The sequence below is a fragment of the Erythrolamprus reginae genome, chromosome 2 (genome assembly GCF_031021105.1).
Source record: "Erythrolamprus reginae isolate rEryReg1 chromosome 2, rEryReg1.hap1, whole genome shotgun sequence".
NCBI classification, from domain to species: Eukaryota; Metazoa; Chordata; class Lepidosauria; order Squamata; family Dipsadidae; genus Erythrolamprus; species Erythrolamprus reginae.
In genome coordinates this window covers 191,629,276-191,649,854 of record NC_091951.1, presented here as the reverse complement: position 1 = coordinate 191,649,854, position 20,579 = coordinate 191,629,276, and the positions used below count along the sequence as shown (strand labels likewise).

The window sequence follows — 20,579 nt, the reverse complement described above, 5'->3', positions numbered from 1 at the left end:
TACCTGAGTTACCTAAGCCACTGATGTTGTTCCACTACGTATGGAGTGATTCCCAGCAACTGTGGTATATCAAGAGAGCTTGTGCACCTTAGCAATGGTTTCACAAATCCAACAGTCAATGGTCGTGGAGGACACCTTCTGAACCAAGATATGTGGCAAAAAGGCCACCAGAAGCACCTCAGTGTTATGAAACTGGCATGTCCGATCAATGTAAATGTGCAAGGCCTTCAGATGTCCAGCATGTGCAAAAGTCTCTCTGGCGGATGAGCCAGGTTCCAGCAAAAATTGGGTAAGACTAGTTCCTGAGCTTTGTGAAAGGTGGAATTAACTTTGGGAATTAATGAAGGATCTAACTGGAAAACCACCCAGTACAAATGAAAAACACATGTCTTTCCAAAGGGAAGAATGGCCATTTGGAAATCCCAGACGCCACGCCCCTCCCTCTTTTGAACTGCCAACGACTTATAGGCTGCAGGAACAGACCAGGGCAACCCCTTGACGGTCAATGTCAGTTGGGAGGAGGGGGGAGGCGAAGCCCCTGCTGTGGCAGGAACTGTAGCTCATCTGCCAAATGCCCAAAGTCTCAGTTCTTTCAAGTAGAAACCCATGGTGTGAAAATTTTTCAATCGAGACTGACAACCAGGCAAAAGGGGTGGAAATTCTCAATTCAGGAAGGGAATAAAAGGTAGCCATGTTCGTCCAGACTGAGGAGTGAGTCGAAGCAGGGTCCTAGGAGGGCGGATCTGGCAAAAAGTAACAGACTTGGTCCTCATTCTGAGTGGATGAGGACAACCCATCTTGAATGCTGGCTCCACCCATAATGGAGTATGCCAATGTTAATCAACCTATCTACCACTACCCCTTCTATCCCAAAGTCTGAGGTTCCGAACCAGTTGTAAATTACTATCTCTGCTGTTTATCATTTATCCCTAACTATTTAACTTTCAATAATTATTGTCTCCTTTAAAACATGGAGGCACTCACATAGCACAATAGGAGAAAACATTAATTACAGCTATCCTGTATTTTGATTTTTTTTTTCAGCCCGGTGTCATTCCTAAAAATATTGCATCTCTGCACCATATGCATTCCCACGCCTGCTCTCAAGAGGGGGAGTAGAAAGCAGATCAGCAATTCTCGCATATCATTACAGATAAATCTGAACAGAAATGTTTTAATCATGTGTGGGATTATACAATTTAACTGTTCTTTACCCCAGCTGTATCTTTTATTCTCAAAAATCTTTCGTTAAACTTGTTATGCATTGGACTGCTGTCAGAAGAATGCATTTGATACAAGCAATTTGCACTAAAACAAAGAAAAGTGTCTTCCTTGGATGTCTTTCCCAGATAGGGTCACTTTTGATCACAATTTCCTATCCTAGATCTAAGCAATACTGATTATTTCAAAAACCGCAGATAACCGGATATTCAATAGGAAATTCAACATCTGAGATGATGGCCTAGAAGACAAGGTAACTACCCAAGACTTTTAACAGTTTCTTATTTTATACCATGTTTCCCCAAAAATAAGACCCTGTCTTATATTTTTTTGAACTCTGAAATAAGTGCTTGGCCTTATTGCCATGCACTCAAAAACCTCATTGGGCTTATTATTATGGGGTGTCTTATTTTGGGGAAAACAGGGTAATAATCTCCATTTGTCTCCAAGGAGATAGGTCATGTTTGCAAGGAAGTTCTTGCAGGCTCTCTTGAAAGAAAAAAAAATACAGAACTGTTCCTGGAGCTTACTTTATTAATCAACATAATTTTATTTTGTGCATCTGAATAAGCACAGAAGAACCGTTGTACATACCTGAACGGTCTTCTCGGTGCACTGGAAGGAGAGTCCAACATGGGTAATTCACCAATCTTATTGGTAGAGACTGAGTTAATTTAAATATTTAAATATGAGGTAGTCACCGCCCCTTAGCAGCCCCCAATACCTCAGTTTTAAAAACGAAGCCAGTTTAAGGATAACCTGTTTATTGAACAATAACCATATAACCTCATAACAGTTTAACTTGTATCCCAAACCCCGGCGACCTGGCGAAACAACCATGCCGGGTGGGTTTGGACTCTCCTTCCAGTGCATCGAGAAGACCGTTCAGGTATGTACAACGGTTCTTCTCCACTGCATCTGGAAGGAGAGTCCAACATGGGATATGCCAAAGATTACTGCCCATGGGAGGGAAAAGGCTGAGCTACGGTCGCAGGAGTTGAACACACTTGCTGCAAAGCCCGTCTCCCAAACGCAGCTTCCGCCGAAGCTACTGTGTCCAGTTTGTAATGGCGTATAAAGGTGGTAGGAGACGCCCATGTAGCCGCCCTGCAAATGTCCTCTATGGACGCCTGAGTCCTCCAAGCCACCGAAGTGGCTGCACTTCTAGTGGAATGCGCTGTTACCCCGGTTGGTGGTACTTGAGACCGAGCTTTGTAAGCTTCCTCAATACAATCCCTCAGCCAGCGACTGATGGACCTAGCTGATACTGCCAGACCCATTGATCGCTGACCAAAGGACACAAACAGCCGCTCAGATTTCCTGAAATGTCCAGTCCGTCTGATGTAGATTTTCAAAGCCCTCCGAACATCTACCTTGTGCCATCTCAGCTCGAGAGGGTGCTGTCCATGTGTGCAAAAGTCTGGCAACACTAACTCTTGAGCCCTGTGGAACCCCGAGTTAACCTTGGGAATAAATGTAGGGTCTAACCTCAACACCACCCGATCAGGGTGGAATACACACAAATCTACATGCGTAGATAGGGCAGACAGCTCCGATACTCGGCGTGCCGACGTAATTGCCACTAAAAAGGCAGTCTTTAAGGAGAGCAATCGTACTGGAATCGTCCTCATCGGCTCGAAAGGAGGGGCTGTTAACGCCTTGAGTACCAGGGAAAGGTCCCACGTCGGGAACCTGTGTACTGGAGGCGCGTGGGTGTTAATCGCGCCCTTAATAAAATCCCTAATCCAAGGATCTTGTGCCAGGGAGCGAGCGTGGGGTACTCGGATGATGGTCGCCAGAGCAGCTAAATGCCTTTTCAATGTATTTGGGGCTAACCCTTTCTCTACCCCTGACTGTAGGAATCGTAAGATTGACACAACCGAAGCCTCCCCCGGATTAAGGTGGTGGTTTGAACAAAACGTACAAAAGGCCGCCCATGTGGCCTGGTAGAGTCTTACCGTTGATGGGCGACGTGCTGCCTGTATGGTGGATATAACCTCGTCTGGCAAGGCTTGCTGTCTCAGACCCGCCCTTTCAAGTGCCAGGCGGTCAGTTTGAACCACTGAGGTTCCGGATAGTAAACTGACCCCTGAACTAACACTACCTCGGGATCTGGAATCCTCCACGGGGGAGACACCGATAGGGCTACTAGGTCTGCAAACCAAGGCCGTCTCGGCCAATAGGGAGCTACCATTATTATCTCCGCCCCCTCCCGAATTGTCTTGTCTAATATCCTTTGAATGAGACACGTCGGGGGAAAGGCATACAGTAACCCCTGGGGCCATGGTGACCATAGGGCATTGACCCTTTCTGCCCCTGGCGTCGGAAACCGGGGGAAAAACCTCTGCAATTGGGCGTTTGCTGGGGTTGCGAAGAGGTCCACCAATGGAAGACCAAATCGTAGCACTATCTGTTTGAAGAGTGCCGGGTCCAGTTGCCACTCCGAAGGATCCAGAGTGGACCTGCTCAGCCAGTCCACCTGCACATTGCTGGTCCCGGCAATATGCTCCGCCGTCAGAGAGGCCAGATGAGATTCGGCCCAATCGAAGAGGTCCGTGGCTTGAGCCATGAGTTGATGAGATCTCGTACCTCCTTGATGGTTCAGGTGGGCTTTTGTGGCCACGTTGTCCGTCAGAACCAGGACATGCCTGTCCTGAACCCAGGGAGCGAAAGCCTGAAGGGCTAAGAAAACCGCTCTGAGTTCGAGAACGTTGATATTGACCTGGGTTAAGTCCTCCTGAGACCACAGGCCCTGAGCTATATGAGGCCCCATATGGGCGCCCCAGCCCGACAAGCTCGCGTCTGTTGTGATAATCACACGCTCGTGGCTGTGAAGAGGAGAACCCTGGATCAAAGCTGGGGACAACCACCATGCCAGCGACTGTTTGACTGAAGCTGGGAGCCTCACCTTCCGGTGCGAGTGACTCACCTTGTCCCTCTGGGCCGGAAGGAGAAACCATTGGAGGCCCCTCATGTGATGGCGAGCCCATGGCACAATCCCTATGGATGAGACCATAGTCCCTAGTATCTTGGACAATGTTGCCAACGGTGTTTGCCTTTGTCGTCGAAGGCTGGTTACCAATCTCCGGATATTGAGTACCCTCTCTGGTGTTAGGGAAACCGTGTCCTCTGCGGTGTCTATGATGGAGCCCAGATGTTGGATTGATGTGGTAGGATGAAGATGGCTCTTCTCCACATTGACCGTGTACCCATGCCTCTCCAGAGTTTCCCGTGTGAGCGCCAGATGGTGTTGCGCTTGGACCATAGACTTGGACATAACGATTATGTCATCCAAGTACGCCATAACCCTTATGGACTGGGCCCTTAGATGTGCTGTCAGAATGTCCATCAGCTTTGTAAATGTACGGGGAGCCGAAGACAGGCCGAACGGCATGGCACGGTACTGGTAGTGGACCCCATTGAGACAAAACCTGAGGTAACGACGATGTGCTGGCCAAACCGGAACATGCAGGTAAGCCTCTTTGAGGTCGATAGAGGTAAGAAAATCGTTGTGCCGAACAGAGGCCAAAATCGATTGTAGGGAGTGCATGCGAAATCTGCGATACCGAATGAAGGTATTCAGGAGTTTCAGGTTTAAAATCATCCTGAACCCCCCCCCCCCCGAAGACTTCGGCACTAGGAACACAATGGAATAGAATCCCGTGCCCTTGGCATGTTCGGGCACCTTCTCTATCGCTTGTATTTTGAGAAGGTGTGTTATCTCCAGTTGTAGATGACGTCTTTTGAGTGGGTCTCGCATTAACGGACAGGTGACAAACCGGTTTGGCAGAGGCTGCAAGAACTCCAGGCGCAGTCCTCGTGATATTGTGGCCCTTGCCCATTTGTCGGTGGAGGTAATCCTCCAGGAGGCGCTGAAGCGTTGAAGTTTGCCTCCTATGGGCTGTAATGGAGCCAAGTCATTTTGTGCGCCTGAAGCCCCATTGGTTCCCTCTAAAAGGACGCCGAGACTGCTGGTATCCTCTGGGCCTATCCTGAAAGGCCGCTCGGTCCCCTCTAAAGGTGGGTTGGCCATACTGATTTTGAGTGTATGACCTATTGGTCTGACCAGCCGAGGAAGAGGGGTCCCAACGAAATGGCTGACGGCGAGCGTAAGGATTGGGGTCTACGCTCTTGGCGCCGGTATGCTCTGGGGAGGGTCTTACGTTTGTCCTTATCCTCAATGAGGACAGGGTCCAAGGCTTCTCCAAAGAGCTTCTCCCCTTGGTATGGAGATGATGCCAGGTTCCACTTGGACTTCAGGTCCGCTGGCCAGCTCCTCAGCCAAAGGAGGCGTCTGGATGCAAGTGACGCCGCCATCCCTCTAGCCGAAAACTTTGCGGCATGGAGAGTTGCATCCGCTGAAAACTCCACAGCTGCCAATAATTTACTGAGGTCCTGACGTAAGCGACCTTCTTCTGGACCTAGGCGGGCTTGTACCTCCTGCAACCACATTATGGAGGCCCTATTGAAAAATGAAGCTGCGGTCGCCGCCCTAAACGCCCAGCTTGCCATTTGATGGGATTTCCTTAGTAAAATTTCCGCCTTTCTATCCTCTGGTTTCAAGCTATCGCCCGTTTCAGATGGTACCAAGGCCTTAGATATCAAGGTCATTACCGGCTGGTCTATGGGCGGAAATTCCAGCAGCTTTTCCATGTCATCATCTAAAGTATAAAACTTCCTTTCGATGACCGAAGGGCCTTGAGCTGCTGCAGGCTGCTGCCATGGGCGCTTGATGCTTTGCCTGAATATGTCCGAGGATGGCACATGATCAGTCTCGGGTTGGGGCTCCTTGAATAATACTGCCGAAGGCTTAGGGTCATCTGAGGCCTCAGTAGCCTTGGTTGGACCCGGTAAATCTGCCACCTGCTTAGCTTTATGCAGCAGAATCTTGAAAAGGGGAGCCTTAAAGAGTCCAGCTGTCACCGGAGGATCAGGAGTAGTCTCATCATCCGAAAAGTCGTATTCTTTTTCGGCCTCCTCTAGGGGTGACGGCTCCTCCATCCAGGACCCCATACCCGAGGGGGGCGGTGCAGCCCATAGGTTCTTGGGCTGTGCTGGTTGGGGGGTGTTGGGCATTCTGTTGCACCCCCGCTGCCATCCCTTGTGAGTAAACATCAGAGATGAGTCCCTGTAAGGCAGGGGACATCTGCTGCCAGGTATCTGGTTGCACCCGCAGCCCAGCCGCAGTGGGCGTAAAGGTGGCAGAAGGGGCACTTTTCAATGAGTGGCTGGCAGACCCTGGCCTTGGTTGCTGAAGGCCAGATGGAGGAACAGCCTGAGGCATAAATGGGTGCTGCCTCTCTGGAGACCAATCTCTCTCTGATAATGTCTCTGAGGGTCTCAAAACAGAGAAGGCTGGTGGATCCCTGGCCTGCAATAAGGGAGAGACGGTTCTTGGAGCTAAGAGGGCTGCCTCCAGTTTCTGCTCCAACGCTTTAATGCGCCTCTCTGCCTCCTTGATTGAAGAAGAGGCTGGAGCCTTAGATTTTTCTTTGGACTTCCCCTTGCCTTTATCCTGAGGCAATACAATGGGGGAAGATGCTTTCTCTAAGGTCTTTTCCTCCATTACTCACGGTTAACAGTTGTTCTTTATTTGACAGAAGCCAAAGACACGCTGACAGATAAAGCTGTCACTGAACAAATGCCTTCAAAATGGCGTTTTGGCACCTCAGAGCCTACGCCTGTGTCTGACAGGTTGGTCGCGCCCAGTGATTGGGCGGAGAGCAACCTTATACCCGCCTAAACAGGGCGGGCGCGGGCATCCGTTGCCCCAAAATGGCGCTCCCGCCTTTTTTTGCTGCCTCCGCTATACTGGGCAGCTTCCTTGAAGACAATGCCCCCCACACAACTCGCCTCTTCGAGCCAGCCAATCCAAGCGGCTTTTCGGCTCGGCAAATGGCTTTCCCGGCGGCGGGCCGCCGCGGCGGCTTTAATGAATAGCCGCCAAACAGCTGAGAGGCGCTGGCCCGGCGCCAAAAGAAGCCGCTGTCAGTTTTCTCTCGAAATCAGCAGTCCAAGCTACCCAGTGAGGGGGGCGGACCCCCTCACCTTCAGCTGACAGCCGGGTATGACCACTGAGGTCGGGGACCCTAGGCTGAGGTGCTCCTCGTTAGGCATGGTACCCACGGAGGGAAGGGAAGCTCGAGGAGATTAACGGTGGGGGTGATTCTGCCCGCGGAGGGCAGAGACCCCTTAAATTCCCTTTCAAGATTCACTGCACCTGCAATTAGAAAGGGGAGAAAAACAGAAAAATTAATAATTAATTATTAATATTATTATTTTATTATTATTTTATTATTATTATTATTACTATTAATACTTCATCAGAGAAGCAAACTCAACAGTCTCTACACTAAGACTGAGTTTTTAAAACTGAGGTATTGGGGGCTGCTAAGGGGCAGTGACTACCTCATATTTAAATATTTAAATTAACTCAGTCTCTACCAATAAGATTGGTGAATTACCCATGTTGGACTCTCCTTCCAGATGCAGTGGAGAATGTACCTGTGCTTTCTTTTTAAAAGAGGGCTACATAATTCCCCGCCACACATGCACACATAAAGGGAGAAAGAAGGGAACAAGAAAATCTCATTTTTGCCTCCAAAGACGAATGAATGAAAATTCAGATTGAGTTAAATTTCTCAGTAAGGGGGATAACAGCATTGCATAAATTAGATTTAAGCTCAAGAACAAACCCCTCACATTTCCGTCTTTATCATGAAGAATACTAAAGCACTACAAGACATCATTGATTCACTTCTTAGACATAAAATACTAATGGAAATCTCAGCTTTAATCAACCAAGCTACTGCTCTGATTTAATTGTCGTCTCTAGCTTTTAGCACAATTAAATCAACACTATTCCATTTTATCTCTAAAAAATTAGCATTATCACTTTATTATTTAAAAATTAAAGTGGCAGTGCTTAAAATGAATTCTTGTGCCATCAAGGTTTGATTAGTATTTGTTCTCCAGAATTCTACCTTTTCTGCAGGCCTCAGGTTCCAAATATCTTACATTGCCTCAAATCTTGAACAGAATATCACTTTGTGTCTTTCACATATTTTTCCTCAATAATCTGGGGGGGGGGGGGGGAGGGTGTTGTTGAGAATAGTGCATAATAAAACCTATCTGGTAGAACAATATGGTGAAGTGGACTAAATATCAACCAGAATAAAATAAAACCTTTAGTAAAGAACATGACAGAGGGGAAAAAAGTTGGATTGTTAAATGTGCAAAATGGTTAAGTAAGATATTTGGGGATTCAGTTATCAGCAAGATGTTTAACAATCAAGGAAGATAACTATACAAAGTTAAAGAAACAAATCAAGAAAGATTTGGCTAAATGGAAAAATCTCCAAATATCATTGATGGGCAGAATTGCCCTGATTAAACTGAGCATACTACTCTGTTTACTATTCTTATTTTCGACAATTCTAATAAAAATAGAGAAACTTATTTCAAAGAGATCGATATAATGATTTTTAAATTTGTTTGGCAAAGGAAAAGAGCGAGAATAAGTTTAAAATTCCTCCAAGATGAATAGGATTAGAGGTGTATTTGGATTCCAGATTTGGGAGATTCAGCATTATTGTCTTGGATGAGAGAATGGATTTTATTAAGAAATCAAAGACCAAAGACTTTTGATATTGGAAGGATATGACTTGCAGATAGGCTGGCCCACACTTAAATGGTATGGCAAAAATAAAATACATAGTTATTTCCAGAGATGTTATATCAGGAGCTCATTATATTTAGTATGGGGAAAAATAAAAGGGAAATATTATATGAGTATACAGAGTTGGATGTCAATAATAGATGGATAAATCCAAGGAAAAAAAGTTTCAGAAGAAAACAGAACATTTAATTCAACTACATTTGCTAGTTCTGTGGCTGCTTAGGAAATAAGCCAGGCACAAGAAAGGGTTTGTGATTCCGGGTGTTTTCTTTGGGAAACGGGTCTAAATTACTCTGAGTGTTTAAGGTTGCTGATCCCTGGTCATGGGTAAACCAAAAAGCTTTAAATCACAGTGCAGAGGACTATTACAATGGCAAAGAGGAACAAATGGCATTCTTCCTGTGCTTTCTTGTAGAGAAAAAGAAAATGACCTTTTTAATATATTGATGGGTATGGCACTGCTTAGTAAGTCCTTGGATTTCAAAGCAAGTCTGTCAGCTTTCCCATTCCCAGCTATGTTCTTATCTTCTAATGCCTTATAGCTGAGGAGTTTATCCCTTCAAGGTCAACCACCTGTTGCTGGAAAGATTTGCTGATCTTGTCTCACAGAAACTTTTGACAGCTGTTAGGCAAGGCATATAAACAATGAGTGTGCTTAAGCAGAAATATGACTAATAGCAGCAATATAATAGGCATGTTTGGAAAACCTTAGGGATCAGCTGCAATATAGACTGTATTCCCCAGAAAACCTCTGTATACCAGCCGGTATTATCTAGGGGTCATTCATTCTTATTATTGATGGATCTCCAAACATCTAAAAGAACATGAGATTCTGCTATGTGTTCACATTCCTCTAACGAATGTTACTATTAAGTTTGTTGCCTTAGCTATGAATGTTTCCTGCCTGTCTTATGCTTTGCAGTTAAAATTGTTGCACATTTGCTTTGTGTTGTAAAACCCCCTCAGATTCTACCTAGTATTCATTGTCTGCAAAGCCACAGATCTACTATATCCACAGTTTGCTGTGACACAGTTACTATATATCATGCATTATATGATGTTCTGTTTTTTCAGATTATTCTTTTGTAATGTTTAAATTGTAATTAATTTTGCTAAACTGGAAAGATCAATATAAATATTTAAAAAATTAAATGTGTTACAAAGTATCTCCAACTATTTTATAGTATATTTCTTTAAAACTATGGGGGGGAAGTTATTAGTTGGAATCAAATAATAAATATGATCAACAGTCAGAGTAGCTCTAAGTATCAGAGCAATCAAAAAAGCAATAAAGAGGGGAGGGGGAATCCAGTTGACTTATTAGCAAGTATTGACTAAACACACACAAAAATATTTTAACAGACCAGCCAGCCAATTCAAAACTGTCAGTATTCATTTAACAGATTAGATAAAAATAAACTTGCATTTTACCAAATGCCAGCTGTAAGATATAGAAAATAACTGTTTATTAAAAGAACAGGCAAAAGTTATTTTCTAAAAAGCCAGTGTGTTTCACTAAAGCTCACGCGTCTGAACTCAACCCAGTTTCAAACCAGCACTGCAACATGGTAACTTCCTTAAAGACGGACCATCTCGGTTGCCTTGTTTGCTCTTGTTTTACTCTTTTCAAGGGGGGGGGGATCAACTATTGAATGATGTATCAATAGCAATGATTATCCCTATACTGCATATTTCAAGCACAGTTGGCAGAATTCTTATTAAAAGTTTACCAGGATTTAGTTCTCTGTGGAATGTTGGGTTTATTGCACTGAATCCATGAGTGAGTGTCGAAATTCAAACAGTCCATTTGTTCTCTTCTTATATCATCAAATGAAGTGTGCCATAGCGTTAAGGTTTAAAGCAAACAATGGTCCCTTCCAGAATCATATGCACTTTTCTCACGGAAAATCAATGCATTTGCAATTCAGTTTAATGTCACGGAAGAGCCTTTGATGGGTATAACTAAGAACTGCTTTCCCAAACTTGATGTTCCAGATGTTTGATTGATTGATTGATTTGAAAGGGACTATGCAGGTCATCAAGTCCAACCCCCTGCCCGAGCAGGAATCCTACAGCATCCCAGCCAAATGGCAGTCCAATCTCCTCTTGAAAGTGTCCAGAGTTGGGGAGTTCACAACCTCCGCAGGCAGGTTGTTCCACTGGTTGATCGCTCTGACCGTCAGGAAGTTCTTCCTTATTTTTAGGTTAAATCTCTCCTTGGTCAGTTTCCAGCCATTGTTCCTCGTCCGGCCCTCTGGTGCTCTGGAGAATAGAGTGACCCCCTCCTCCCTGTGGCAAACCCTCATATACCTGTATACTACTATCATGTCCCCTCTGGCCCTCCTTTTCTCTAGGCTATCCATGCCCAGTTCCCGCAATCTCTCTTCGTAAGTCTTGGTTTCAAGTCCCCTAATCATTTTGGTTGCTCTTTCCTGCACGTTCTCCAGAGTTTCAATGTCTCTTTTGAAGTGTGGTGACCAGAACTGGATCCAGTACTCCAGATGTGGTCTGACCAGGGCATAGTAGAGTGGTATTAATACTTCCCTGGTCTTGGAGTGTATCCCCCTGTTGATGCAGCTTAGGACTGTGTTGGCTTTTTTGGCCGCTGCTGCACATTGCTGGCTCATGTTTAGTTGATTATCCACCAAGACTCCAAGATCTCTTTCGCAGTCACTACTGCTGATATAAGTCAGACTGATTGGTCTGCAGTTGCCTGGGTCAGTCTTTTTACTTTTTTTGTGGATGGGGACTACGTCAGCTCATTTCCAGTCTTCCGGTAGGTCTCCAGTGGTCCAGGATTTTTGATAGATGAGGAGAAGTGGTTCTGTTATGGTGTCTGCCAGTTCTTTTAGGACTCTGGGGTGAAGTCCGTCTGGCCCTGGTGATTTGTACTCGTTGAGCTCCCACAAGTAGTCCCTTATTGTGTTTTTGTCTATGTTGAGTTTGGTTCCCTGGCTATTTGTTGCAGTTGACTTGCAGGTTGGTTGGTAGGTGGTTCCATTTTGTGTGAAGACTGATGCAAAGTAAGTGTTGAGCAGCTGTGCTTTGTCTCTGTTGTCTGTGATTTCATTACCGTCTTCGTTTTTTAGGGTGGTGACTGTTTCCGTGATTGTCTTCTTGTTTATGTGCTGGAAGAAACTTTTTTTGTTGTCATTAACGGTATTGTTCATGTTGGGCCTTTGCTCTTTTTAATTTTTGTTTGCAGGTTTTGGCTGTTTGCTGATATTCCGCTTTGGTTATGAGTTCCTTCTTCCATTTTTTGTATTTGACTTTTTTTTCTTTTATGTTGTCTGTGAGGTCTTTGTTTAGCCATGCTGGTTTCATTTTAGTTTTCCTGTTTTTCTTTTTCATGGGGATTGTATTGTTTTGGGCATCTATGATAGTATTTTTAGGGCCTCCCAGGCTTCCTGTGTGGTTTTACCCTTTAGAAGTTCCTTCCAGGGGTTTTCTTCCAGGTTCGCTCTGAACTTGTCCACTTTTCTGAAGTCTGGGACTCTAGTGGTGTTGGGTATAGCAGTTCGTGATTGCACAATAATGAATTTTAGGATGACATGGTCACTCTCTCCCAGCGTCCTTTCTTCTTCTATTCCCTCTATCATTTCTTCCCTGTTTGTTAGTATTAGGTCTAGTATTGCAGTCCCTCTGGTTCCTGTTTCAACTTTTTGGGTTAGAAAGTTATCAGCAAGACTGGAGATAAATCTAACAGACTTCCCACTTGGTGCTGAGTTTGTTTTCCAGTTGATGTCGGGGTAGCTAAGGTCCCCCATTATTGTTGTGCTGTGTTTGTTGCATATTTCTGTTAGTTGGCTTGTTGAGAGGTTGTCCGTTGTGTCTGTTTGGTTGGGTGGTCTGTAGTATACTCCAATTGTGGTGTTGCACTTCTTTTCTTTTGTGTTGACCCATATGATTTCTAGGGGGTTGTCTTCTTTGGTTGGGTATAGCTCTGTGGCAGTGTAGTGGTCTTTTACGTATAGTGCAACTCCACCTCCTTTCTTTGACCTGTTTTTCTTGAAGAGGTTGCAGCCCTTTATCTGCGTGTTCCAGTCATGTGTTTCGTCCCACCAGGTTTCTGTAATTCCAATTAGATCGCATTGGCCCTCATGCATTAGTAATTCCAGTTCATCCTGTTTGTTCCCTAGGCTTTGTGCATTAGTGTACAGGCATTTTAGGTGTTTGTGTCTAAATCTGGGTACACATTTCTTATCCTCTGATTTGTTTGTAGGCTTGACTTGTTCTCCTTCCTTATTTTATTCATTGTTCAGTCTCTTAGTTTGGTCACCCACCCCTCTCGGAACTAGTTTAAAGCCCTCATGGTAAGTTGGGCTAGTCGATTACCTAGGAAGTTCTTCCCAGCTCTAGTGAGGTGTCCCAGAATCCCTTTCTCCCAGATTATTGAAAGTTTGGCTTGAAAACACCCTGAAGTTGTACATAAAAAAAATCTCCTTCATACCACCTAGCCTCAAGCAACACAGATTTACAGTGATGGTGTGTCACCTGTCTTCTGCTTATTGGAAGACCAAAAGTAGTTTTCCCCCCAAACTATATATGTAAATAAGAAATAAAAATAATCTAAAAAATGCTTCAAAAAACAACCATCGGGCTTCTTTTGAAGTGCTAATAGAACAAAATGTACATGATATCAAAGCAGATTGTAAAATAATTCAAATAGCAGCAACCAGCTGCATTTAAAGTAGTCCTTGAAAGAAAAGTTCAGGCATCTTGGGAAAATGTGATTATTCAATTAGCAGCCGTAAATGGTGAACTCTTATGTTTTTCTAAAAAAAAATAATTATTATTCAACAGTACCCTTCTTTCTTTGTTAAATGGATTCATTAAATCCTGTTTTTATTTGATTGTGTGACTATTTTTGTGTACTCTTTTAATGGATTCCAAAAGAAAGGTGGTACAAAAACAAATGTTAGTAGCTAAACGGGGAGGATCTGTACCAACTGATCTCTTCTGGTAGAAGGACTACTGCTGCTGCTTTCACATGAGTTGAACTCCAAAGTTGCTGGGGCAACTTGACAAGCTACTTCTATAAGCACAACAACAAAGATATTAGGTGCCTTTGTAACATCTCCAAGGGGATCAGCTTTCATCTGTAATTAAAGTATCTAAAGTAAACAACAGATGGAATTTTCACCTACTGCCTTAATTACTGAAAAAGGTCCTCTCTTCTACATGCATGCCCAGCCAAGCCAGCATTTGATAATGTTCAACAACACAAAACCATTATGTGTCATAGAAGCTGGAGTGAAATCCAGCAGGTTCTGACAGGTTCTGGAGAACTGGTAGTGGAAATTTTGAAAACCGGCAAATACCACCTCTGGCTGGCCTCAGAATGGGGGTGGGAATGAGGATTTTGCAGTACCCTTCCCACAGGAGTGCGGAGGGAGTGGAGATTTTGCAGGATCCTTCCCCTACTACGCCCACCAAGCCACGGCCACAGAACTGGTATTATAATAGAAGCACTATTTCATTGATCAGGCTATGTGATGTTACACATGGGCAGCCTACAATGAACGTTTGTTACACTTGGAACACAGCAATGGCTATGACACTAAGATTATCATCTTACTGGTATTCCAGGTAGTCTTTGACTTGTGACCACAACTGAAACCAGAAATTCCACTACTAAGAAAGACATTTATTAAATGAATTTTGCACATTTTGGGGGGGGGGGTGTACGTCAACTAAACAATGTCGCTTGGCGGGACCCAGGGGAAGAGTCTTCTCTGTGGCGGCCCCGGCCCTCTGGAACCAACTCCTCCCCCCAGAGATTAGAATTGCCCCCACCCTCCTTGCCTTTCGTAAGCTACTTAAAACCCACCTCTGCCGTCAGGCATGGGGGAATTGAGACCCTCTTCCCCCTAGGCCTTTACAATTCTATGCATGGTAGGTATGCATGTATGTTTGGTTTTTATATTAATGGGTTTTTAATCGTTTTTAATATTGGATTACTATTGTACACTCTTTTATTGTTGCTGTTAGCCGCCCCGAGTCTCCGGAGAGGAGCGGCATACAAATCCAATAAATAAATAAATAAATTTAAGCTAATCACTGTAAAGGAATCCAGCTTCTACCAATGACTTGGCTTGTCCGAGGCTAGCCGGTAATCATGTGACACTGTGACCATCACAAATACATGTTAGTTGCCAAGCACCAAATTTTGGATCATGTGGCTATGGGGATGCTGTGACAGTCTTAAATGTGGGAGCAGATTATTTTTTTGTGTACTGATGTTAAATTTGGATGGTTGCTAAATAAATGTAAGTCCAGAACAGTTTCATCAGCTCCAGTTTCTCAAAATCTGTCACGTACACAAGCACAAGGATCTTAAAAATGCTAGTATTAATTTAATCGCAACGGTTCATTAAAAAAGAGAGGAGTATGGTCTTACATTAAACTAGCAGAACTGTTCAAAATTGATTACATTTAATTGTTGGAGCACTAACCTTTGAAAGATCACAGCACAATACATGGAAAGTTTAACTCTGCTTGCATTTTTTGGGGATCAGGATGGTTACAAGGACCTCAGCATCTTCAAATCTGAAAATCAGATGGGTTTTTTTACTAATGGTGCCCCTGTGCCATACTAGCTTCTCAAAATGCCAAAAAAACCCAACCCATGATAGAACCACCTACTGCTACATGTGTAATTGCTTATAAATTCAAAAATTAAATAAAGTACTAGTCTACCAAGCAACCATGCCAGCCAACACCACAATTTTTATCTACTGAATGCTTTTACATCTATCTAGGCTCCATAAACATTCTAAATAATAAAGGCAGAATGAGGGAGGGAGGGAGGGAGGGAGGGAGGGAGGGAGGGAGGGAGGAAGGAAGGAAGGAAGGAAGGAAGGAAGGAAGGAAGGAAGGAAGGAAGGAAGGAAGGAAGGAAACGAAACCATTCCTGGGAAGCAGGGCCTCAGCGCAAATACAAGAAGACGAAGATAAGCAGAGGGCAGACAGCATCCTGGACAACTAAAGCAAATACAGTGGGAAAAATCTCAATCATTGCTCTTCAAATGGCAAATTGTACCTAGTAAACCAAAACTATTGCCTACATCTGCTCTAGTCAACAAGAATACACACACACACTCTTTTATATTATTTTACCTACCATCCACATGGCTTGCCAATTCTGAAAGCAGTGTTGATAAGAACTGTATCTTATTTCTCATACCCTTGTATTTTAACCACCAATTGAAAAAAAATAAATTTTATTTGCTTCAAGAAAAGCTTTCCTTTAAATACGTAATAAGAAAGTTAACCTTATGTTTTAATTAACCTAAATAGTCCTTTAATATTCTTACCATCAATGTTCCCTCTAATTTTTTTTTTCCGGGGTGGGCGGAAAAGTATAGTGTCTGAGCGGCAGTCCCCTTGGGACTGGGCGGCATAGAAGTATGTATGTATGTATGTATGTATGTATGTATGTATGTATGTATGTATGTATGTATGTATAAATAAAATAAAATAAAATAAAATAAAATAAATAAAATCCCTACTTTTTTATTAAAATAAATTAATAATAAAACAAAACAAAACTCTATTACTATTAAAACTAAAATAACCAGCAAATCCAAAAACATAACTATTAATAAAAACAGGTGAGGGCTGGGGGGTTTTTTCTCTGTTATTATTTAAGTGCTTTTACCATATGCTTTAAATCAAGAGTCACTTCTCTCTCTATTTCTCTCTCTTTCCTGTCATTCTCTGCCTCAATCATTTTCTCTTTTCTCTTCCCCCTTTTTTCTATCATTTCTCTCTCCCTCTCTCTTCCTTCCACTCCTCTCTCTCTTTTGCTTTCTTCCTCTCTCTCACTCTCTCACTCTTCCTTCCTCTCTCCTCTCTCACTATTTCTTTCTTTCCCTCTCTCACTCTCTCTTCCTTCCTATCTTCTCTCTCTCTCTTTCTTTCTCCCTTTCTTTCCTTCTCTCTTCCTTCCACTTTTTTCTCTTTCTCTCTCTTTTCCTTCCTTCCCCTGTTCCCCTCCCTCTCTTTCTCCCTCTCTCCCTTTATATTTATCTCTTCCTTCCTCTCTTCCTCCCTTTCTCTCTCCCTCTCGTTCACTTTTCTCTCCCTTCCCTCCCTCCCTCCTTCTTTCCTCTCCTCTTTCCCTCCCTCTCTTTCCTTTCTCTCCACGTCTCCGGCTTTGCTGACCGGCACAAGGCTAGAGCCAGCTGCCCGGGAAAGCCAGGAAGGTCCTCCTGCCCCCCCCAGCCGAAAACACAACGGAGGTCTTCCGCCACCAGGTTGAGCCTCGCGTTGCTCCACCTCGCTTCGCCTGTCATCCTGGACCTCCGTTGTGTTTTCGGGGGAGAGTAGCAGGAAAGCCCTGTGCCGGCCAGGAAAGCCGGGTTTGCTTTCCGTGAAAGCAGCGCGCCTTTTAAACACGCTGCTTTATTGCAACTCTTTCCTGGGTGGGGGGGGAGGAGGCCACTCCCCCCCCAGGAAAGAGGTGCAGGAAAGCAGCATGTTTAAAAGGCGCGCTGCTTTCACGAAAAGCAAGCAGCTTCCGCGCGTTTCTTTCGTTGGAAGAGGAGGAGAGGGAGCAGATCGGGCGGGGGCAGCGCCTTCTACTGCCGGCGCCTCCCCGCTCCCACCCCCCCGCGCGCTGGCAGGGGGATGGGAACTGCGCGCCCATGGAAAAGGGCGCGGGGCGGTATTTTGGGGTGCGCGCGCGCTCACGCGCGCAGCCTAGGGGGAACGGTGCTTACCATGCTTTTTACATTTGATGAACAACTGTCTAAGGTAGGGGTCCCCAAACTTAGCAACTTTAAGACTTGTAGACTTCAACTCTCATATTTCTCCAGGCTAGCAAGTCCTAAAGTTCCCAAATTTGAAAAGCTGTGGTCTAGGGGTATGCCAAACTGTTTAGGTCAGCGACAGTTCAGCAGAACTAAAACTTAGAATGCTTTCCTTATTCAAATTTTCAGATACAATAGAATCTGGACAAGGTGAGTAGGGAGTAGGAGAGCTGTGGTGGTGCGGTAGTTAGAAGGCATTATACTGCCAGGTGTTCAATCCTGACTAGCTGAAGACTCAGCCTTCCATCCTTTTGAGGTTGATAAACTGAGGGCTCAGGTTATTGGGGGCATATAACTGGCTCTTTAAACCTCTTAGAGAAGAGTGTAAAGCACTATGAAGCGGTATATAACCCTAAATGAAATGCAAAAGCTGGTGGAGTCACACTTCTTCCTCTCACAGTGTATCATCTACCAGTTTGCTCCCTCCCTCCCAGCTGTCAATGTCCTTGGGTTTTTTTTCCTCCCTCCTTCGAAGTCACTTTTGCTAGGAACAAAGCAGCCTCATTTCATTCCAAGCATGGACAATTCAAAAGCAGCTATTCTATGTATGGAACATTTTTTGCACAGAATGTTTTGTATAACCCCCTAAGTGTTGTTCTTTACAGAGGAATCTAATACAGTAAAGTTTATGGAATTTTTACACTGCGCAGAGACTTCAGTAATATATTGCTTAAAACTGAACAATGGCAAGTAGAAATAGCACACAATATTCTAACATAGATGCTGAGAAAGATGTAGAACTTAGCTTAAAAGTCAATGGACTAAGCTAAACCAACAGTATTTCATGTTAAAAAGTTAAAACACATTTATTTCAGGGGTGAAATCTAGCAGGCTCTGACAGGTTCTGGAGAACTAGTTTCCCAACCTTGGCAAATTCAAGATATTTGGACTTCAACTCCCAGAGTTCCGCAACCAGCAAATGCTGGCTGGGGAATTCTGGGAGTTGAAGTCCAGATATCTTCAAGTTGCCAAGGTTGGGAAACACCGGTTTGGATAACTGGCAAATAACGCCTCTGGCTAGTCCCAGAGTGGGGTGGGAATGGAGATTTTGCAATATCCTTCCCCTGCCACGCCCACCAAGCCACGCCCATCAAGCCATGCCCACCGAACCAGTAGTTCTAAGAAATGGTTTTCACCACTGATTTAATTATTATTAAAAGCATCTTAGGAGCAAAGGTACCTTAAGGCAATTTCCAAAATAAAAGCTCATGTAATAACAAAAGGGTATACAGTGTTCCCTCGATTTTCGCGGATTCAAACTTTGCGAATCACCTATACCACGGTTTTTCAAAACACATTAATTAAAAAATACAGGGTTTTTTCTATACCACGGTTTTTCCCACCCGATGATGTCATACATCATCGCCAAACTAATAATTTTTGCAAATAAATAACAAAAATAATACTTATTTTTAATAAATAATTATGTTTATAAATATCAGGATTACTAAGTGTCTTATTCAATGGTGAATACCAGTAATAATGGTGAGTAAATTGTTGTTAAGGGAATTGGAAATGGTAATTTAGGGGTTTAAAGTGTAAAGGGATGGCTTGTGATACTGTCCATAGCAAAAAATGGCGTATTTACTTCCGCATCTCTACTTCGCTGAAATTCGACTTTTGCGGGCAGTCTCGGAACACATCCCCCGCGAAAATCGAATAACACCAATAACTACAAGCAACATCCAATTTCAGTATTTAGCTAATACTAACATCTCATACACCGTTTCATTAAAAGCTGACTATCAGCATATAGTCAGACTGTTTCTAACTAATTATAACGATGGGGTTCTTTGGCAACAGAAGATAACTTATTCATAAAACCACTGGTGAAAAGGCTCACCTAACCTTTCTCAAAAATCAACATGAGGTGAATGGCAGACATCCTGCAAAGAACTTAATTTAAAATCGGCCCAGCTGGCATAATGTAGATATCTCATTAATTGATCCCATCAGTGCCATGAATTTTCGAATAGACACAATCTACACCAGCTGAAGTTTCCAAATCACCTTAAAGGCAATCCTTTATTTAGAATAGAATTAGAATAGCAGAGTTGGAAGGGACCTTGGAGGTCCAACACATTGCTTAAGCAGGAAACTTTATATCACTTCGGACAAATGGTTATCCAACATCCTCTTAAAAATGTCCAGTGTTGGAGCATTCATAACTTCTGGAGGCAAGCTGTTCCACTGATTAATTGTTCTAACAGTCAGGAAATTTCTCCTTAGTCCTAAGTTGCTTCTCTACTTGATTTGTCTCCACCCATTGCTTCTTTATTGTTTCCTTGATTGTTCTCCTTGTTTCCACCCATTTACCAGCTGCTTCCAAATCTTTACTGAGTTTAAGTATGGAGAAAACAATTGTCACCACCTGCAAATCAAGGACATACATGGAGCTACTATGTGAAGTCACAGCCTGGTACTTCTGCTAAAGGATACATCATTTGAGTCTTTCAAAAATTATACTCTAACAATTCCAAATCTCCTTCGTAGGCATTTTTAAATATATTTTGCAGGCATCAATTCTGTTTTGCAAGGGCAGCCTGAGTGCCAAGAGCTCCAATAACATCACTGTTGTTGTTACTAGGATTTGTATTCTTACAAGGATAAGATCGTGTAATATAATATCCATGCCTATTGTCAGTAGTTAGAGATGTATTTGTTATGTTAATCATGTATGACTTCTCATATCGATATGGTTGTAGTTCTCCCTGCTCAGTGATACTCCAGATAGGAAATGAACTTCTTTTACTCCCAAAATATTGAAAGAAGGCTCCTGATCTGAGATAATATGTGGTACCCATCACCCTTAAGAAATGAAGGGTATTATAACAAAAAATTAAAAACCGATGGATAAAAGAAAAAAA

At 43.6% G+C, this 20,579-nt stretch overlaps 1 protein-coding gene across 21 annotated transcripts in view; it reads right to left on the bottom strand.

Annotated features, from left to right (window-relative positions):
* R3HDM2 (R3H domain containing 2) overlaps window positions 1–20,579 on the bottom strand; it is a 246,597-nt gene that overhangs the window by 168,428 nt on the left and 57,590 nt on the right. For 14 of the 21 annotated variants that reach the window (XM_070740945.1, XM_070740953.1, XM_070740958.1 and 11 more), the window contains one exon: window positions 15,355–15,448. The exons of the other annotated variants lie outside the window; for them this stretch is intronic. The gene's annotated coding sequence lies outside the window, so the exon portion shown is untranslated. The remainder of the gene's footprint in view (window positions 1–15,354; window positions 15,449–20,579) is intronic. 21 annotated transcript variants of the gene reach the window in all.